This window comes from Eriocheir sinensis, unplaced genomic scaffold (assembly GCF_024679095.1).
Source record: "Eriocheir sinensis breed Jianghai 21 unplaced genomic scaffold, ASM2467909v1 Scaffold26, whole genome shotgun sequence".
Lineage (NCBI taxonomy): Eukaryota > Metazoa > Arthropoda > Malacostraca > Decapoda > Varunidae > Eriocheir > Eriocheir sinensis.
Genome location: NW_026111565.1, coordinates 889,493 through 905,641, shown reverse-complemented (window position 1 = coordinate 905,641; position 16,149 = coordinate 889,493). Strand labels below are relative to the sequence as shown.

Sequence of the window (16,149 nt, the reverse complement as noted above, 5' to 3'; positions counted from 1 at the left end):
AGTATCTGAAAAAAATCAATAACGTCGATTACTCCAAATTCTTTGAACTGCAAACCAACCTAAGAACTACAAATAACGGTTTACCTATTCAGTCTAGTCGATGTAACACAGACATCGGAAGGAGTTTCTTTTCAAACCGAGTCATCCGTCACTGGAACAATCTTCCTTCAGAAGTAGTAAATGCGAATACCATCAACTCCTTCATATATAGAATCGACCGTCACTTCGCTGCGTCAGGAGTGAGCTGAATATTAAGGTGCTTTCATCTGCTCCTCAATATCGAGGTGCTTTTCATCTGCTTCTCAATGTCGAGGTGCTTTTCATCTGCTCCTCAATGTCGAGGTGTTTTTCATCTGCTCCTCAATGTCGAGGTGCTTTCATCTGCTCCCCAGGCCCCAAGTGGCTGTCGAGCAGATTAAATCACCAAAGCGGGCAACCTCGTAATAAGCCAATAGGCTTTCTGTTCCCTGCATTTCCATGTTTCCATGTTTCCTCCTCCTCCTCCTCGTCCTCATACTGAACAACAACAGCAGCAGCAATAACAAACTAATTCTTTACTAACGCACAATTTCTGTCTCGGTTCAAAGAACTATTCAAACTCACTTTCATTCTTCTCTTCTGTTTTCGAACACAATTAAGGCGATGCGATTCTAGGACACGAGCCACTGAATCCTCCTTTCCTTGAGTCTTTCAGCCAACGTGGTGGTGGCGACACGTGACCTGCCTGTGACCGAGACCTGCCTGTGACCGTGACCTGCCTGAGCTGACCAGTTGTGGTGTGTTACTGAGGATGAGCTGAAGTGTCGTGCTGTGTTGCCGCCGTATTTTTAAACATTTCGTCTCCAAAAACACATGTATTATAATGCCAGAAGGCTAAGTATGGAATGTACACAGGATCTCAAAAGTAGGTATAAGTATTTAAGTATGGAATGTACATTATGACAAGGCTTTGGGCGTTTTGGGTGTTTCAGAGGTAGTTTTATGACCCTGGTGGCAGATTGACCTGTCCTCTGTACCATGAACCTAAAATACCACTCTTGAGAACCTGACTGATCTACTTTTGGCCTTTGGAGATATATATGTGAGGCGGAAGCGTCTGAGAAAAACAGATAGTGTTGTGTTGTATTGTCTGGCGTTTGTGTCTCAGGGAAAGGAGTATTTGTTAAAGTGATATATGGTATGTGACGAAGATGAGCACCGAGGGCACGCGTAGCTATAACCGGTATGCCCTCAACTTTACCTTTCATTAATGTGTGTTCGTCAATTTGTTCAGTTCAGTTAGTAATAAATTATATAACGGCAAAATATATAGCTACTACACGTCACCTGAGTTGTTTGTTTTGTTATCAGCGGTTTGTTCCATTTCCCACGTGCGCACTGAATGGGACGGTGTGTGCAAACTGGCGAACATAATTATACTCCCTAGGAACATATGGCACGCTTTGACGGATGTTTAGAAAATTGACCCTTTGCTTTCATCCCCTTTCGGCGCCCCGTTGCTTAATTTATTGCCCTTCACTCTCGTCCCAAGCTGGTGTAATTTTTAAACCTTTCGGGGTGCAGGCACATACATTTAACAATTCTTTCGTAGAATCGGATTGCTTTTCCATGGGTACCTTTGTGACCCCGGTAGTAGTTTAGCTCTTCTTCTGTACCGTGAATCTAAATAAACACTCATTAGAATCTGACTGATCTACTAGTTAATGTGAGGCTGAAGCGCCCCAAGCACATACATTTGACAAGGTTTTCGTAGGACTGGAGGTCATTTCCATGGGTACTTTTATGACCCTGGTGGTAGTTTGATTATTTTTCTGTACTATGAACCTAAAGAAACACTCATTAGAACCTGACTCATAAACTTTTTGACCTTTGTAAATAGTTGACGTGAGGCTGAAGCATCTGCGAGAGCCTTTCGAAACAGATTTACCGAGGCTTCGAGGAGTTTCATAATGGTTGTTACTGCCATCAGCCCCGCGAGGAATACGAGAGTCACTACGTTTATCAAAGAATCAGGGATACGTAAGTCCCTACAATTTACATCAAACAGCAATAAATCATTAAGTCACTACCGTACATCAAAGAGCAATTTAACCCGCACATCAGAATATGGCAATGGCAAGATATATCATTCAGATCATTCAGAAATATACAGCTATAACTCACGTGTCGGGGTCAATTAATCACTTGTGGGTTCTTTGTTGTGTGACCCTTAACCAAACTCTCCCTACGAGGAGCTCTTCACCTCTCTGCTGCGCCCTCCTCTCTGCCCTCAAATCAACCAACCACCAGACAGAGGGAGGAATTCGGCTGACGCGGAAACCCTGCGTCAGCAGTCTGTATCTACCCCTTCCGAGTGTTGACATCGTGGTGCGGCCATCTGGTCTCACTTATACCCATTAATGGGATTCAGCCTGCTCGCACCGGCTCGCAAGAACCTGTTCTTGGAATTTATTTAATCCCGAGAACCGGTTGTTACTGTTAGTTTAAATCAGGGGTTCTTAATTTTTCCCCCATGAACACCTACTTATAACTTATTTTGGTAAACCCTCATATATTTGTTACTGGCTTTTGATAGTCAAAAACACGACTAAAACCAGATTTGATGTCGGGTAGAGCCGAACACGGGTTCAAGACCAATGTGGCATCACCGATTCGAACGAGAGCGCCGTTACAAAGGCTACACCGACAGCAACCGCTGCCAGCTCAATTTGTTTACTTGAATTACTTCTCCCTCACGGCAACCAGCTGTCATCCGCCTCACCTGTGCCTTCCTGAAGAAGACAGGCCAGCTGTCACGCCTGTGATAACCTCATAGGACTTCCCCAGGACTCATAATGATCTTCAGATATTCGCGTCCCTGACAACAACAACAACAACAGCAACAACAACATATCTGCAGACACCACTGTAGCTGGTAGGATTTTTTATTCTATTTTTGAGAGGCTGTAGCTATTATTTTATGTAGTCACGCATCACGACATCAGGAATTGTGATCTTAAATATATCAAAATCACTTTGATAACAGTTTGAATATATAAATATGCCATATAGAGTATAGGCATAGAGCCGAGACACAAAATATTTATTGAAAGTAGAATGTGCGTGGATTTAACCATATCAGTATGGTTTGCTTCTAGAGACTGAGATAGTGAGAGAACGTGTTGTCAGCGAGTACTGGAGTGAGAAAACTTGTTCTTATAAGAATTGAATCCCACCACTGCTTATACCATCTCGCACCACTGCTTTGCAGTAGTCCCCATCTTTACTCTTAGAATCCTCCCTATCCACCCTCTACATTGTCCTTTATATGTATGTACCACATTACACATCTTGTAATCAGTCATACTCAGCCTTAGCGCACTAATAACCTTTGTCCGCCTTCGGGCGGCAGCAATGAGGATCAACTACTTCACTCCTGCGTGCTCTGCGTCATGGTGACTTGATGATTTACACGTTGCACTTCATGATCGATAGCATATTTGACTTGTTGCGCGTGAGCCCTGGGCCATATTCTTAAAACATTTCGGCGCCCAAGCACACATATTTGACAAGGTTTTCGTAGGAGTTTGTGGCATTATTTGGAGTAGTTTTATGACCCTGGTGGTAGTCTGACCCTTCCTCTGTACCGTGAATCTAAATAAAACAGTCATGAGAACCCGATTTGTCTCCTTTTTGGCCTTTGGAAATAGTTGACGTGAGAGGTGGAAGCGTCTGAGCATACCAGCCGTGGGAGGCGTGGGTGGATGGGCGGGCAGGGGAGGCCCCATCTTTCGTAACGTATTATCAAATGCTTTCGGCTTCCACAATAATTTCCCAAGGCCACAAGGAGATAAATTCGGTTATCATGAGACTGACTGATTGTTGGTTTATTGTTGCAAAGTCACAGGGAGAAGGGAGTAACCTGGCAATACATAGTGTGATGGTACAACTGTTTGTTTTTTTCAATTTTATGATGCAGAAGCCTTGTCAAACTTTCACTAATGCTCATACAACTACTTATTGAAATACCACAACGACCTATGCGAAAGCCTTGTTAAATGTGTGTGTGTGTGTGTGTGTGTGTGTGTGTGTGTGTGTGTGTGTGTGTGTGTGTGTGTGTGTGTGTAAGTCACGAAATGTTTGAGACTTTGACCCTAGTTTCATATCCTTAAGCCCAATCTTCGACTTAATTTTGCATGGGTCAGCTTGGGGTTATATTTTGAAACGCGTCCAAGGATATTTTTGACACGGCTTTCGTAGGAGTTGTTGTGGGCATTTGCATGAGTGGTTTTATGACCCTGGTTGTGGTTTGACCCTTCTTCTGTACCGTGAACCTAATGAAACACTCATTAGAACCCGAATGATCTCCGTTTTGTCCACTGGAAAGAGTTGATGTGAGAGCTGGATACTTTTGGGAATACGGATCTTTTACTTTGAATATCTTTATATTTTACTTTATTTTCTACCCCAGGATGAAAATAATAGTGACAGTGATGGTGGTGATGGTGACGGTGGCGTTGACGGAAGCGATGGAAAAGGAAAAGAAAATGAAGAAGGAAATGGCGGAGGCTCTGGCGATGATGGTTTCCTAATGGCCACGTCAAGAGGGTCGACTGCACTACGATTTACTGTTGAGGGGAGCACAAACGCCCAGGTGAGAAGAAAACACACACACACACACACACACACACACACACACACACACACACACACACACACACACACACACACAGCTGTCCTCAGAGTTTTATTAGTTGACTGGTATTCGTGACTCACATTCCACACTTCAACCTCTTTTTTGTTCTCTTCTTTCATGTTTGCGTCGGTCGGCGTTGGTCAGCGACTTGTCTGCGTCCTGTCGGCGTCGTGTCTTCGTTGGTCGGTGTCGGTCGGCGTTATGTCTGCGTCCTCGTCGTCGTCAGCTCCATTCTTTATCGTCTTTTCCTTCTATATTCTGATTTACTTCCTTCCTTTTATCCCTCCCCTTCCTTCCTTGTCTTATCTTCCTTCCCGCTCTATCCTTTCCTTTCCATTTCTTTCTCTTCCTTTTCTTTCCTCTCAATTTCTTTACGCTCCTTCTCTTCTTTCCCTCACCATGCTATCCCTTTCCTTTTCTATCCTTCTCCTTTGTATTACCTTACCTTCTCATCCATACTCCTTCCTACTCCCTCCCCTCCCCTCCCTTCCTTTCCATTTCCTTCCCCTCAACTCCATTCCATATATCCTTCTCCCATCCTTGAGCCACGGATCCTGCTACCAGTCGGCGCTGAAGGACCTGTGTGAAGGCTTTTTTTTTTTTTTTTTTTTACGTCGCGGCCTGTTGCGCCGGTAGGCTTCTTCCCGGTGGGGCCTGATGGTCGGCCAAGGCTTCTTTCCGGTGGGGCCTGATGGTCGGCCCAGCCCGTTCTGGCGCAGGCGAGTGTTTATAGGGGCGCCATCATGTGTTGGCTCATGCCGCATCCCCGGGACTCATCTTTGAGCCTCTCTTTGGAGAGATTATCTAGAGCCCAGGTTGATGGGTGGTCTTTAGGCCAGCATGTTGGTAGTCTTAGGCCACTCGGCGGTGACTGAAAAACCTCAGCTGTGCGGCGGCCAGGATTCAAACCCGTGTCCATCCTAGAGCTCCTGAACGCGGGGCCGTCACGCTAACCCCTCAGCCACCGCCTGTGTGAAGGCTGCTCCACGTTGGACGATAAGGTGAGGCTGCGACCTTTCTTGCACTTTAAGTCGACGCTAGTCTGTGCCAGGAGTTTGTTTCCCATAAGCGGGTGGTGAAGTCACAGCTGTCAAAGGATAGAAATCCCACCTGATGAGGATACGAAACGTTAATGTCACGGCATAAAGGTAAGAAACACTAAAATCACTGCATCTGACGGAAGTGGTGGGCACGATTCCGCTAATCCGCTAACCGCTGATTAGCGAAGCTAACTTTTTCGTCAGCTGATTAGCGTTTTCGCTAACTTTGGAAACAGTTAGCGGACTAATTACCTTCCCCTAAGTGTAGTTCCTCCTCCACTAACTTAAGTCCACTAAAAAAAATCATATAGGTTTGGTCTTGTCCGTTGTGGGCAGATGCAACACCAGTTGAGCCATATGGCGCAACAATTCCAGTTCTTCCACTTTTGGGTAAATCACGCCTTAAAGTAGGGCAATTGGACAATTATTAGGGAAACTTTTTTGGTATTTTAAGGTAGTGCATCTTCCATTTCCAACTCGTCGAACTCTGTTTTCAATAACAAGAACTCGATATCGTAAATTTGCGGGAAATCTTGGGTAAATCATACGGATTTAGGATAAACTGGAGGCTTCTTTATCTTCGTGTTGCTTGTTGGGCTCTTTATTGAGCTCAGCTGCGACGTTGTCAGCGTGTAGTCGCTTTCAATATTGTCGCCTTGTTTATCGTTATTTACGCCATGGAAGGTGAACAGAGTGATGACGTTTTTGTTCCACCTGAGGATGCTGACCCTGTTAGGGAGCCGGCAACAGCTGTGGGTGAGGCGGAGGACACTCAAGCTGACGTCAAGGAGTCCCAGAAGTTCCAGAACCCGTGGCCCCACCTGGAGAAGCACTTTGTCCTTAAATAAAGAGGTACGACGAACGCCAATGTCTTGCACTTCCGGTGCGTCATGTACCAACACAAGGAGGCCATCATTAATGGACAGACCGACGATAAATCCATATATAAAAAAAGTTAGCAGTTAGCGTTAGCTTCCGCTAATTTCTTTATCAATTTAGCGGTTTAGCGTAAGCGAAGCTAACCTTTTAGTTGGTGTATTACCAGTTAGCGAAGCTAACTTTTCAGTTAGGTGCCCACCACTGCTATAGGTACTATACTTCACAGTATACCAGTTTGTTCCTCTTTAACACTCGTGAGAATCAGAAAAATCTCCTTTGTGGCCATGGGTAATAATTGTAATGAGAGCCGAAAGCGACTGAGATACGGCCCGGGGCTTTGAGTCTGAACTAAGCCCCGTATTCTCAGACGATGTCGGCTCCCACAGCGATCATAAACAAAGAATATCAGTCGGGTTCTCATAAGTGTTTTTTTATCTTCACATTCATGGTACAGAAGCCTTCTCAAACTATCACCAGGCTCATGAAAATACCCATGGAGATACAGATACCACAACCTCTCTCTCTCTCTCTCTCTCTCTCTCCCTCGCCGGCTACGTAAACTTTTGGGATCAATTTTATGGCATGAGGAGTCTATTTCAGAAACATGGACTCCATTTGTCAGCAGTCGGAGCGGCAGGATTTGGGAGACTACTTCACGGCGCTGTTCGAGACTTTAGAGCAAAAAACGAGTCGCGCGTTCACACCCCGCCCACTTAAATATAAATAGTTGTCATGCGGCCAGCACTTCACTAAATCCTAAAACAACTAACAACTCCGTTTCTCGAGTTATAACAAAAGACAACTTAAGGGTTCTTAGCTTTAACGTTCGAGGCTTAAGAAAAAAGATCGATGAATTGCAGTCCCTACCTAAAACAGAAGACGTTGATGTAATTGCCGTAACTGAAACATTTATTGACACCGCTATTAATAACTGAATTTTTTTAATATAATGTAAATAACTTTATATTTTTCAATAAAGACCGAGTTAATCGTAGAGGTGGAGGAGTGGCTCTTTACGTCAAAAGTAGCTTACAGCCCGTTGATAAAACACCAGAGAACAGTACTGTAGAACACTTGAGCGTGAGCTCAAATACCGATGAATTCAAAATCAACATATCCGTCACTTACAGGCCTCCAGGCCAATCACGCGAGAATGATGAAATAATATATAGCGTTTTGCAAAGAACTCTCCGAAACAATGATGCATTGATTTTGAGCGATTTTAATCTACCGCATATAGACTGGCAGACACTCACGGGATCCGAGGGGGAATCGCATAGGATGTTAGACTTCGTTGAAAATAACTGCCTTAGCCAAATGGTTAGTGAAACAACGCGCGATAATAATATTCTTGATCTTGTATTAGTAACCCAAGAGAACTTAGTTGACAATGTCAGCGTTGGCGAACACCTCGGATCATGCGAGACTGGTGCGTCTCGACATAAGAGCTCAAACAAGGATTGCATTATTGTATGTCAATTTTAAAAGAGCGAATTTTGAAAGAATAAGACAGTCATTAACGAGCTTTCAATTAGTATCCAACAGCGACGTCGAAGAATCTTGGCAAGACTTTAAAGCTTAATTTCTAACTGATCCGTGCAATCTTGTGAAAAGCGTCGAAAAGTTAAAAATCCTCCGTGGTTTTATAATGAAATCAAACTTGCTCTCCAAAAGAGGAACTTGTTATATAGGCAAAAGAAAACCGATAACTCTACCGAAAATAGTACACGGTACTACGAAGCAAGACGACAAGTCAAAAGTTTAATCAAACAGGCGAAACGGAGGTACGAAGTAAACATTGCGGTAAATTGCAAGTCAGATCCTAAAAGTTTTTTTAGGTATATAAACAAAAAAAAAAACAAAAAAAAAAAAAGAGAGATTCGAAGTGGGATTGGCACATTAACAGATAATTCGGGCAATATCGTGACAGACACCCAACGCATAGCGAACACGTTAAATTCTTATTTCGCCTCGGTTTTTAATAGTAATTCTACGGATACTGCTGCTGTTCCTACCACTATTGGAAATCCCAGTCGTACTCTCCCTGACTTTGAAATCAGTACAGATGAGGTTCTCAAAGCGCTGCAGTCACTTAAAACTAACAAAAGTCCAGGACTTGATAAAATATATCCAAAATTAGAGTACTTAAAGGAATATCAAGAGAGATACTCAGACCTTTAACAATGCTGTTTAATATGTCTTTGCACCATGGTATCGTTCCTAGTGATTGGAAAATGGCTAACGTAGGTACAGAATTGGGGGTAGTTGGAAGTGGGGGGTGACGGAAGTGGGGGTTGGGGGGGTCAGCGGGTGGATGACGGAAGAGGGGGTAGCTGGACACCCCCCACCCCCCACATCTTTCACCGATTCACCCACCCCCCAACACCCACCCCATCCACCCCTCTCAGGCTAGCGTACGGAACCGGGGGTGACAGAGTGGGGGTGCCCAGTGGGGAGGGGTGACGGAAGAGGGGTAGTTGAAGGGTTAAGATAAGATCATGGAAAAAAGAGCTCGAATGACCACAAGATTATAATCACGGAAAAGGGTAAAGACATTAGGTTAATGACCTGGATGGAATATGCCCCGCCCACCTGCTCCCCGGCCTCCATCTTTCCTTAATCTCGTTTCTTTCCCTCTCTCCCATACACACACACACACACACACACACACACACACACACACACACACACACACACACACACACACACACACACACACACACACACACACACACCTTTATGTCTGTTTCTGATCCTGTTATGTCTGTTTGTGATCCTTTTTCGTCCGTATCTGATCATTTTCCATCTGTTTTTTTTTTATTCCTTTATGTTTGTTTCTAGATCTTTTCTGTTGTTTCTAATTCTTTTCCGTCCATTTTTTACTCTTTTTCGTCTGTTTCTGATTCCATTATGTTTGTTTCTGATCCTTTTAAGTCTGTTTCTGATTCCTTTCCGTCTGTCCGTCTACTGGTGTTTGCGATAAATGAAATACCACTGGCTGATCACACACACACACACACACACACCTTTGCACACCTTTGCAGCGATCAGACGTGCCTTCCAATTCCTCCAACTCTGCCTCAGCCACCAGTCATGGATCTTGAGGCAGTGAAAGTGCTCCTGGACTCTCAAGAACGGGCCTTTCGTTCCGCCATGGACTTGGTGGTGGAACAGCTCAATAAGCGTACAGAGTTGGTTGAAGGTACAGTGACTGATCTGATCAAAGTCTTGATTTCTCACAGGCCGAAATTGTGGACTTAAAGAACAACATCAAAGTGCTTCAGAAAACGCTAAATGAGAAACAAGTGATTATTGAAGGACTTGAATCCAAAGTTTCGGAGACGGTACAGCGACTCAACTACAACGAGGACTATAGTAGACGCAATAATCTACGGATCACTGGCCTCCAAGAACAAGCGGGTGAAACATGGGAGAACACAAGAACCAAAGTGTCAAAGATGATCAACGATAATCTAGAGCTTCCCCCTGTGAGTCTCGAACGTGCTCACAGGGTGGGACCAATCAACCCATCCGCCCCCCGGCCAGTTGTTGTACGGTTTGAGAAGTACAGCGACCGAGAAACAGTCATTAGGAATGCAAAGAAACTCAAAGGAACCGGCATCTACATCAGTGAAGATCTCTGCCCTGCCTCTCAAGAAATCAAGATGAAGCAACTACCTCTACTGAAGAAAGCGAGAGATGAAGGTAAAATCGCGTACTTCCGTCACACGCGATTGATCATCAAAGAAAAAACTGGCCAACAATCATCATTCTCAACCATCGCAGCTGACCCGACACATCGAGTCGCTGGTCCGACTCCTTACAGCTCTGGCGGGGGCGGGGCGGCCCACAGTGCTGGGACTGGGACCACTGGAGGCGTAAGTTCTGCTGCGACTGGAGACTCCCAGACTAGTGCTTCGAAGACTGCTACTTCCCTGACTGGTGCTCTGCCGAAGGTGCCTAGTGGTGGTGCTGGCGGTGCCTCCTCGTTGCTGCCTCATGCTGGTGCTGACGGGATGTCGACTGAGACAGGTGTTCAAATGGGAGGAGGAATGGACATAATGGGTGGACGTACCCAGAAGAATCTGAGAGAACGCAGGAAGAAGTAGATAAGTAAAGTCACTCAACATTCTTCAACTTCGATTTCACTAGCATGATATCAGTACTCTTAAGAGGTTTTCATTCATGTCACCCAAAATACTATTTATTGTTATTGTACAACCAATTGTCACTCCTGTGGCCTTTACTTAACACTTCAGGATTACCATTACCTCTACTTCACTTATATTTCTTCTACCATTAATTTACTACTACCAATACAATTACTACTACCTCTTAATATTACTTATTGCTACTATTGTCGCTTACTACTACTACTACTACTACTACTACTACTACTGTTGGTGCTTCTATTACTGCTACTACTACTACCATTACTGCTATCACTACTACTACTACTACTACTACTACTACTACTACTACTACTACTACTACTACTACTACTACTTTTACTACTACTACTTTTACTACTACTACTACTTTTACTACTACTACTTTTACTACTACTACTACTACTACTATTATTATTACTACTGCTACTGCTATTACTCTTACTACTATCACTGCTACTACTACTACTGCTACTACTACTGCTACTACTACTACTACTGCTGTTACTACTACTACTACTGCTGCTATTACTACTACTACTACTGCTGCTATTACTACTACTGTTACTACTACTACTACTGCTACTACTGCTACTACCACTACTACTACTACTACTACTACTATTACTATTACAACTACTACTACTACTACTATTTCAGCTACTGTTGTTACTTCTACCACTGCTGCTACTACTACCATTACTGCTACTACTACTAAGCTAGATAACTACATGTTTCCTTTTAATAATGTTTCTGATGAAGATTTGATGGATATTTTTAATTTCGATGAAATATTCAGGCAAGAAATTTATGAAAGCTTTGATCCCTTAAGTGTGCAAGACAACAATTATAACAATGATATCGATGTCAATCAGTTTTATATAAGATCTAGAAACATTAACTTTCCTAAATCTGAATATATTTTTCTTGATAATTTATCTTCTCTTTGTAACAATAGTGATTTTAATTTATTAACACTGAATGTAAGATCCATATCCACCAATTTCCAATATTTCAAAGACACTGTACTGTCTGACAATGTAATTTATGACGTGCTTGGTTTCACTGAAACCAGGCTCGACGCAAGCATTTCTACATTGTATTCTTTGACAGCATATGAAATGTTCACAAATAACAGGAACAGGTATGGTGGGGGTGTGGCTGTTTACGTCTCGAACAGGTACACAGGTTATAAAGTAATTGAATTCAGTCGAATGGAAACATTTATTGAGAGTGTGGCAGTGGAAGTAAAATTTAATGGTAAAATATTTTTATTTATATGTATATATAGACCTCCTCAGGGTAATGTGAATAATTTTCTTAATGTTCTCAATGAAATTTTAACTACTGCAAAAGATAAAAATCCTAGTGAAATATTTATTTTGGAGATTTAAATATGAATTTATTACATAATAATGACGATAACATTCAGGACCTTATGAATTTAATGTATAGTTATTCCCTGTTTCCACTTACAACCCTGCCAACACGAGTTACGGCCACATCCGCCACCCTTATAGATCACATTTGGTCCACATGTGTTGAGAACAACGTAGGAAATTATGTAATCAAAACTGATATTACTGATCATTTTCCAGTGATATCTTTATTTAGATATAATAATATTCCATCTCCTCCCACATTCATAACGAAAAGAACGTTCACCCAGGAAGCTTTAGACACATTTAGTGCTGCACTTTCTCACACAGATTGGTCTGATGTCATAAACTGTACATGTCCTAACAACTCCTATAATCTGTTTTACAACAATTTCAAAACAAATTATGATAATTGCTTCCCTAAGAAAACAATTAAAGTTAGTAACAAAAATAATCGCAGTCCACACATTACTCCAGCATTAAAGAAGAGCATTAGAGAAAAACATAGACTTGAAAACTAGCATATAAATGGCCCTTAACTTTTCGAGAGCAATATAGGACTTTCAGAAATAGACTAACGTCACTTTTAAAAGAAGCAAAGAAGAAGTATCACCAAGACCAACTATTAGCTAGCCAAGGCAACCCTAAGTCTCACTGGAAGTCAATAAATAACTTATTAGGTAGATCTACAGATGGTAAAAACAGTGAAATTGAGCTACGATCAATTTGTTATAACATTCAGATAAATTTAATGAACATTTTTTGAAAGCAAGTCAGCAAGCAGCAGAAACTGTAGGTAATGAATTTTTAAATTATTTACACAACTCTCCCAATTTTTCTTTGTATTTATTTCCTGCCACAAACTTAGAAATTGAAAAATATATTACGGCATTTAAAACTTCTTCCTCCGGATTTGATGATATTTCCCCAATTGTTTTGAAACGCACAGCTAATAATATATCCATTCCATTAACACACATAGTGAATCTGATGTTAAAAACTGGAATATTTCCGGATGCACTTAAAAAAGCCAAAGTTGTACCACTACTTAAATCAGGCAGTAGATCCGATATTAAAAACTATAGACCTATTTCAATACTTCCAGCATTTAGCAAGGTTTTTGAAAAAGTTATTACTTCCCGTCTTGTAATTTTTTTTTAAAACAATAATTTACTCACAGACTACCAGCATGGGTTTAGGGCAGGTCGTTCCACAGAAACAGCTATTTTACAGTTCATATCTAATGTATATCAGTATTTAGAAAAGAAACATTATTTAATTGGAATATTTTTAGATTTATCTAAGGCATTCGATACACTGAATCACAAAATTTTATTGAGTAAGCTAAGTCACTATGGCGTTAGAGGTATTCCCTTAAAACTATTTGAAAGCTATTTAACCAATAGGTCACAAGCTGTATATTGCAACGCCACGTATTCTTCTTTTAGGGCAATCAACAAGGGTGTACCGCAGGGGTCAATATTAGGACCGATACTCTTTCTCATCTATATAAACGACTTTGTTAATGTAAGTTCTAAATTCAAATATACGATTTATGCTGACGATACAAATCTTTTATTAAATAATGTAAACATTAACGATCTTCATATAAATTTAGTTACAGAACTAGAAAAAAATAATTATTGGACTAAAATTAATGAATTGAGTCTGAATATTGCAAAAACTAATTACATATTTTTTCAAAATCGTTCATTACAATATAACATTCCTCCTATAACCATAGAGGGAAACACATTAGACAGAGTAAATTTCACAAAATTTTTGGGTGTTTACATAGATGAGAATATGAATTGGAATCAACATATTTCATTTGTCACAAATAAATTAGCAAGGATGTGCGGTATGTTATACAGAGTCCGCAATAATCTCACACCAGAATCCCTCACTAGTATTTATTACACACTTTGTTATCCCCATCTCACCTATTGTGTATCAGTCTGGGCCTGTACTTGGCAGTCCTTCATTAAGAAAATATCAGTAGCTCAAAATAAAAATTTTAGGTGTATATTCTATATGAGTAGGTTTGAGTCCACACGAAATATAATTAATACACAAAATTTTCTTAGTTTTCCAAATATTCATAAATATTTTTTATTGTTAAGCATTTACAAGTGCCTTACACAGTATTGTGGAGGTCAGCCTTTCAGACTGGTGCACACATCATACAACATTCGAGGTAATGATATCAATCTCATAATCCACAGTTCAGAACTTCTCTCTTTAAGCACAGTATATTATACTCAGGTCCCCAAATGTGGAATTCATTGCCTCTACATATTAAGACTCTTCTCAATCATATAAATTTATCCATTTTTAAAAAATCTGTGAAAACTTATTTATATAATTGTCAAAGTAGTATTCAAATGTAGTGTGTGGTATGAACTTAGTTTCACAAGTGTAATGTTCACTATTATTATTATTATTATTATTATTATTATTATTATTATTATTATTATTATTATCATTATTATTATTATTATTATTATTATTATTATTATTATTATAATTGATATTGTTATTGTTATTCTCAGCAACATATTATTATAATTATTCTTATTGTTCTATACGTTAGTTAATAATATATTAGGTACCAATTTTGTGCCAATGTAAACATTAAATAAAATAATATAATTCCATGTCTGTCGGGAAGCTTCGGCTTGACAGGCTGTGCCATTGCCATGATTTATGTTATGTTTGAACAATATTCTTATATTTTAAAGGCAATAAATATTTACTTTACTTACTTACTTACACGAAACATAAAGCCTCTGTTATTTTCGTTTCTTTTCCGTTTCTTCGTCTGTTCGTGCGTCCCTTACGTCAGCGGAGGGCGAGGCAAGATGGAAGTGTACCGAGGCTCACTAGTTAAAACAATAAACAGTCTGGAAATCAAGTTGAAATTTTCCTCCACTCCTTTGTCTGTGTTTGGGCCATCCGTCCCTTCGACCTATAGTAAGATGCATCCGGTGGCTTGGAGGGCACACGAAGGGCATGTTAGTGACTCGTGGTAAGGATTGACTCATGACTTTCCGTTTTTGTGACACTGTGTTGGGTTGTATGTATTTCTGTGTATTGCATTTTCTTTTTTTTTTGTTTTGTTTTTATATATTTGAGAGGCACGCGAATAGGCAGAAGAAGTAAAGAAAGTGACGGTGGGAGGACTGACTCATGACTTTCCGTTTTTGTGACACTGTGTTGGGTTGTATGTATTTCTGTATACGGAACTGTTTGTTTCTTACCCTATTTGTTTGTTTATCATATTTCGAGGATTTAGAGGGTACGCGAAGGGCAAGTTAAAGGTGACCCGTGGTAAGGATTGACTCATTGTCATCCGTTTTTATGACATTGTGTTGCGTTGTATGTAATTCTGTGTATAGCATTATTTTGTTTTTATCTTATTTCGAGGATTTAAAGGGTACGCGAAGGGCAAGTTAAAGGTATCTCGTGGTAAGGATCGATTCGTTGTCATCCGTTTTTATGACATTGTGTTTCGTTGTATGTATTTCTGTGTATAGCATTATTTTGTTTTTATCTTATTTCGAGGATTTAAAGGGTACGCGAAGGGCAAGTTAAAGGTGACTCGGAATAAGGATGGACTCATTGTCATTCGTTTTTATGACATTGTGTTGCGTTGTATGAATTTCTAAGTATGCCATTGTTTGTTTCTTCTTCTATTTGTATGTATGGAAACATATAGATAAAACGCTTTTATGTTTCGATCTGGCTCATATATAAAAAAAAATGACTCGCGAAATGTGCGCGGCGGCGGCAGCAGTTTGTATAACACGATTAAATCAGTGGTCTGGCTCCACACAGGACCTCACTCGTCACCACCACTACCCCAGTGCTTCCGCCCCGCCCCCGCCCTGCCCGGCCCGCCCCGAGCTCGCGCGCAATCCTGTCGCATCCTGTCGTCGAACGATGTCGTCGCAGCGCCCGCTGCTGGCGCCGGCGCGCACATTTCGCTAGTCATTTTTTTTATATAT

General features: G+C 41.0%; 1 protein-coding gene across 2 annotated transcripts in view; it reads left to right on the top strand.

Annotated features, from left to right (window-relative positions):
* The window catches only part of LOC126991322 (uncharacterized), a 72,353-nt gene that overhangs the window by 34,718 nt on the left and 21,486 nt on the right, over positions 1–16,149 (top strand). The window contains exon 3 of one of the 2 annotated variants that reach the window (XM_050850097.1): positions 14,988–15,183. The exons of the other annotated variant lie outside the window; for it this stretch is intronic. The gene's annotated coding sequence lies outside the window, so the exon portion shown is untranslated. Of the gene's footprint in view, positions 1–14,987; positions 15,184–16,149 lie in introns of those variants that run through there. 2 annotated transcript variants of the gene reach the window in all.